The 5,888-nt window shown below is 44.6% G+C and overlaps 1 long non-coding RNA gene across 1 annotated transcript in view; it reads left to right on the top strand.

Moving 5' to 3' along the window:
- Positions 1-179: 179 nt before the first annotated feature.
- Positions 180-5,888, top strand: part of LOC147827389 (uncharacterized) — a 30,439-nt gene continuing 24,730 nt past the window's right edge. Inside the window, exon 1 of the long non-coding RNA XR_015452487.1 lies at positions 180-362. This is a non-coding gene — a long non-coding RNA (uncharacterized LOC147827389). The remainder of the gene's footprint in view (positions 363-5,888) is intronic.

Below are 5,888 nucleotides of genomic sequence, written 5' to 3'. Positions count from 1 at the left end.
TAACTTCTGCCCACTTCCTATTTCACTCTGATTGGATCAAATGTCCACTCTGGAACCAATTTCTGTATCCAGCGATAGGCCAGGCCTGATCATATAACCACTCCCGCAACAGTCATAAATGTGCATGCTATATAAACAGTCCTGAGGGAGACCAGGTTGTTGATCGGCCTAGGATGGGGGTGGAACCCAGCATGAACTATGAGGACAGAGGGTGGGTGAGAGACGGTTCCCTAAAGGGAATTGGGGGTCTATTTCTGGAAGAAGAGAGAATGGACTCTGGCCAGGCAACACCTCAGTCTATGAAGACTTCCCTGTCCTTCCCATCTTCTCTTCCAGTTGGACAACCCCACTCCAAGCACCAGGTTAATCCGCGTTTATGACTCTTCTTAGCTCTCCATTTCTTACTGTAGCCCCTCCTCATTTTCTCCTGCTGGCAACTATTTCAACAGCTCTCTGAGAGAATCCTTTCTAGTCACTCCCATCCATGCCGACTTCCCCACAACTTAGCTGTCTTTTTAAGGTTTAGATTGGCTTCACTCATCCTCCAGTCCCTCGGCAGGACTTCGAGATTCATCCATGTAGTTGTGTGTGGGAGTAGTCTGTTTTTATTGCTGGTCCAGTCTCATGTTATATGACGGTCAACATCCACCTGTTGATGGACATTAGAGTTGTTTCTAGCTGTTGGCGATTATGCGGAAGCACGGGTGTGCAGCTTTCTGTGTGGTCATGTTCTCCAGATGCCAAGGAGTGGGACTAATGGGCATGTGATGATGCCTGCTTAACTCTTAGAGAAAGTTGTCTTCCTTGGGCCAGAGGTTTACCTCAGTGGCACCAGCCCCTGCCTGGTACGTGCAAGGTCCTGAGATCAATCCCTGGTTCCGCAAAAAAAAAAAATAAATAAAAGTTGCCTTCTAAGGTAGTTGTACTCTTTACCTTCCCACCAGCAACGTGTGAGGGCTCCCAGGGGCTCCACATCCTTGCCAATGCTTGCTGTTGTCAAATGTTGTAATTTTAACCATTCTGCATGTTCCTTGGCTGTTTGCATAATTCTTCTGTGAAGTGTCTGTACAAATGTTTGCTTGTTTTCAATTGGGTTGCATGACTTATTGAGTTGTTTGCTTAAAATTGGTTAAGATATGTTGCTTCTACTATGTCTCTGAAGGTTACTGGTCTTTAGCCTACTTATAAAGCATTTGTCTGCTTTTGGTACCGGGGAAAATGAGTTGGAAAATGCTTTCTCCTCTATTTTCTGAAAGGATTTGTATAGGATTGATACGGATTTTCCCCCTAAATGTTTAATGGAATTCACAAGGGAAGCTGTCTGGGCTTGGACTTCATGGGAAGGTTTTTAATTACATGTTTAATTTCTTTGCTATCAAGCTATTCAGATTTTATATTTCTCTTATCAATTTAGGTAATTTGTGTCTTTTAAGAAATGTTTCCATTTTGTCTGAATCGTCAGATTTAAAGGCATAAAGTTATTCATAATGTAATAATAATGAATGAAATGAATAATAGCAATAGGAAAAAAAATGTGGTAAAATTTTATTTGTGTATTTTCTTATTTTTGTGGTACCCAACATCGAACCCAGGACCTTGTCCATGCTAGGCAAGGGCTCTACCACTGAGCCTCAACCCCAGGACATAAGTGAAACTTTTTTTTTTTTTTGGTACCAGGGATTGAACTCAGGTCCTTGCGCTTGCGCAGCAGGCAGCAAAACCACTGAGCTAAATCCCCAGCCCAAGTGAAACATTTTTGATTGAACTTTTAAAACACATGATCACACCAGTAAAAATTTAAAAAGCATTATAGCAGAAAAGAGGGTACAGCTACTTTATCTTTTAATATATTTTTTCTATTTATATTTTTCTATTTACTTAATGGTTTACATTTTGATTTTTTTGTTTATAGCCCCATGTTTATTTAAATCAATATATCTGCAAAAGTTACAATTATAATTTCAGCAAATACTACATCACAGCACTGATACAACTACTTTCTTTATATTTTATGTGTGACTTAAAATTTTGCACTTACCAAATACAAAGATTCTTCCTCATAGTCTGTGCTATCTCACTGCTTACATTTTTTTTTTCAGTACTAGGAATCGAACTCAGGACCTTGTGCTTGGCACTTGCCAGGCAGGCGCAGCGCTGCTGAGCTACATCCTGGCTCTCGCTGTTTATATTTTTAAACACAAGTAAACACCAAGTGCTTAAATAAGAGGACAGAAATGCTTGTGTTCGATCGCTTTGTCTTTCCGAACTCAGTCGTGCTTCCTCCACACCAGGTTGTGTTGTCACAAGGGCTGGTGGTTTGTGCGGCGCCCTGAGTGAGCTTGAATAATTCCCAGCCGCCATGTTCGTCCTCTCTGAGTGAAAGTGTGCAGCTGACTCCTGGGCGCTGGGCAACCAATGCATGGCTGGAGCTCCTGGAATTCATTTCCATCTGGTGCACAGAGCTTATTACAGGCTGTGTATTATGAACGTGCTAATTGGAAGCTTATATGTGATTAAAACTAGATGGAATTTAAACTCACCAAAGATTTTGAAGGGGAGAATTTTATCTCCACACAAAATCTGCAGGTTTTGTTTAGAATTGCCAAGTGCATGGTGATAATAAAAAGCAGACCGGCTTTGAGGTCTCGTTTTGTTCTTGTTTTTAATCCGCTCCAGGCCACACACTCGTTCCTGTGCCTGCACCCGGGCTACCACTCCCACGGGCTGTCCTTGGGATGCCACTGTCCCGGGCCACCACTCTGCGGCCACCCTGTCACACTATTGCTACTTGACCCGCCACTCAACTTCACCCTTGCTGTTTGGCTTCTGCGCCTGAAACCCCAACCAAACTTTGCTTACAGATGGCGCCCTCCATGTTGTTGATCCGGTGCACACTCTTCTTCCGGTGCCACCCAGCCCTGCAGGCCACATGCTCTTTCTGGAGAGCTTCCGGGGTACTTTCTACCCACTTCTCTGGCCACTCTGTCTCCATCTCTGTCACCCTTCATAAGGTTGAAGTGCTGCTTTCCTCAGGGCTTGGCCCAGTCCCTTCTCCAATTGAATCCACTCCCATGATTCCCAGCGCACACAGGCAGGCCCCAGGCTACATGGCCTCTCCACCTAGGTCACCTGCACCCCAAACCAAACAGGGCCTGAGGGGACACTCATGCATTCACTTAACATTCGACAAACTCTTAAGAGTCAGAAAATGAAAGAGAGAGAGAGAGAAAATGGTCATAGATGGAAACATGCAGCTCTTCCTCCAATGTCCCCACCTTGGTAACATGTCCGGTCACCTGGCTACGTAAGCTGGGCCCCTGGGAGCACCCCCGGGATACCCTTTTCTGGAATTTCTATATTAAATCAATGCTCCTGGGTCCTTTCTTTTTCCTCAAACCATACCCCAAGTCTGTGTCTTTCCATTTCTGCTCAAATCCCCAGTTATTTCCTGCCTGGCTTATTTACTGCAACAACCTTCCTCCCGTGGCACAGGCCACCCCCCCTCCACTTCCCAGCCCAGAGGTGCTTCCTGAGATATGAGTTTACAGTGAAATCCTGTGCTTAAATCCTTTCCCAATGTGGCTTACGAAATCCAGCAGGATCTGGCCCAGGCTGCCTCACCCCCCCATCTCACTGCACCCCGCCAGTCCGGAGACCCTGGTTGTCAGCGTGTGGGCAGCTCCTGACCCTGTGGCTGCTGCCTTCCTCTCTGTTTCAGATTCTTCTGGATTTAGGCCACTGCCTCTTCCTCAGCCAAGTTTTCCCTGACTCACCCTGACACCCACTGGTTTAGCCCAATGAGAGCAGCGAGTGTCGCCCTGTTCATGGCACTGTTTGGCACCCAAACAATGGGAGAGCCTCCCTGGTGTTGCGGGGGGGGGGGGGACTCTCCATGGACAAAGGGTCAGGGAGAGTGAGGGGTGGCCTTTCTGCAGACTTGGCCAAACTTCCCGGAAGTTTCCATGTACTCCCGAAACTGTGCCTTAGGAAAACCTGCTCAAAAAGCACGGATCCCTGAGTGTCTCCTTAGCACCCAGCCGTGCCCACTCCCCTGGGGCTCCTGGTGCAGAGTTCCGAGGCTCAAGTTGGTCCAGGTCTACACCTTTCCTCCAAGCCCAATGTGCCCATGACCTTTCTGCGCTTTTGAGTCAGACCAGGGTAAGCACAGGGTGTGAAGGTTTATTGGAACTGTTCCACTGGGTGTGCTGCTTGGATAACTACTGCAGGAGAAAGGGTTTGGCTTGGCTCTGAGCATCAAACAGGCTGGCTCAGCACTGGGCGTGGAGAAGGCAGTGCCACCGTGCAACTGTTCCAGCATCAAATCCCTCCAAAATTCCAAGCGGATTATTTGAAGGAAGTTTCATGAAGCCTGCTGTGTTCTTTTCTCCTTTCCCCTGACTTTGTTTACTTTAAGCACTTACTGCGCTCCAGAGGACATAGCTTAAATTCAAAATTGCCTCAAAGGCCAAGACGGAGGTCAGGGCTCTCCGGCATACAGAAGTAAATCAGAGCGCATGGGATTTAACCCGGTCCATGAACATCTGTCTTTACGTACCTCAGGGAGAGGACACGCTCGTGTTTCATACAATCATGGAACATTTACAAAATGTGGCCAAGCCCTTGGAGAAAAACTCACAACAGAATTTGGGGAATTAAGAAACATTCGTCAGTAACCCTTCGATCAAAGAGGAAATGAAAAGTAAAATTTAAAAATACCTACAAAGCAAAGAAGGGACAATTTAACTCCATGAAGCAAATCTATATTCAGAGAAAAAACTGCAAGCTTAAAATGTCATCAGGGCCGGAGATTTAGCTCAGTGGTTCCACCGCCTGCCCCGTAGGCATAAGGACCCGAGTTCGATCCTGGGTACCAAAAAAAAAAAAAGCCATCATTATTCAAGAAGAAAGGTAAAAGCTACAACAAAAGTAAGAGTTAGCCCACCCTGTCTGCTGGTTCTTTATCACTAGATTCAACCAATGATGGGAAGTATTCTGAAAAAAGAAACTATCTGCACTGAACAAGTACAGACTTTTTCCTGTCATTCTCGAAACAATGCAGTATCTTACACAGCATTTGCACTCTCTTAGGTGTAAAAGTAACAGTGAAGATGTGAGGTGTATGGGAGTTGTGTGTGCTATGTGTGAACACGATGCCACTTCGTACAAGGACTTGAGCACCTCAGGAATTTGGTATCTTCCTATTTTTTTGGTACTGGGGATCGAACTCAGGACCTTGCGCTTGCGAGGCAGGCAGCAGTACCAGTGAGGGAAATCCCTGACCCAGGACTTTGGTATCTTGCAGGGAGGAGAAAGGGGTCTTAGAACCAGTGTCCCATGAATACTAAGGGATATCTGTATCTTAGAAAGAAAAAAAAACAACAGGAAAATAAATCAAAATAAACGAGGTAGAGGAAATAAAAGAGATAATAACTAGGAAAAAATAACAAAGAAATAAATTTCAACAAGTTCTTTGAAAAGAACAACAGACTCACTAAGGTATGAGAAAAGGGTAGAAATATACAAGATTAGAAATGAGAAAGGAGAAGAAATCAGATATAGGAAGCATTGCAATAATTTTAAGAGAATCCATGCAATAGTATGGCAATACATTCAAAAATTTAGGAGAAATGAATTATTTTTTTAAAATCAAATTAACCTAAGAAGAAATGGAAAACTTGAGCACTCCAATAAATAATAGGGTGATGATTAAAGGGAACTACTGAAAAAAGCTCCAGAATTTGAAGATTCACAGCCTACTTTCATCCAACCTTTAAAAGCCACAAGAAGAGATTCTAGTGTAATTTAAGGACTGCAAGCTGTAGGAAGTGGTGGAAAGCGCCCCAAGCCATTTTATGAAGGCACTGTAATTTTAATCCTAAATCCTGATG

The sequence above is a fragment of the Heterocephalus glaber genome, unplaced genomic scaffold (genome assembly GCF_053883595.1).
Source record: "Heterocephalus glaber isolate CG9 unplaced genomic scaffold, H.glaber_assembly_v1.0 deba00001447, whole genome shotgun sequence".
Lineage (NCBI taxonomy): Eukaryota > Metazoa > Chordata > Mammalia > Rodentia > Bathyergidae > Heterocephalus > Heterocephalus glaber.
The sequence above is the reverse complement of the archived record's forward strand: the minus strand, read 5'-3'. Positions and strand labels throughout refer to the sequence as shown.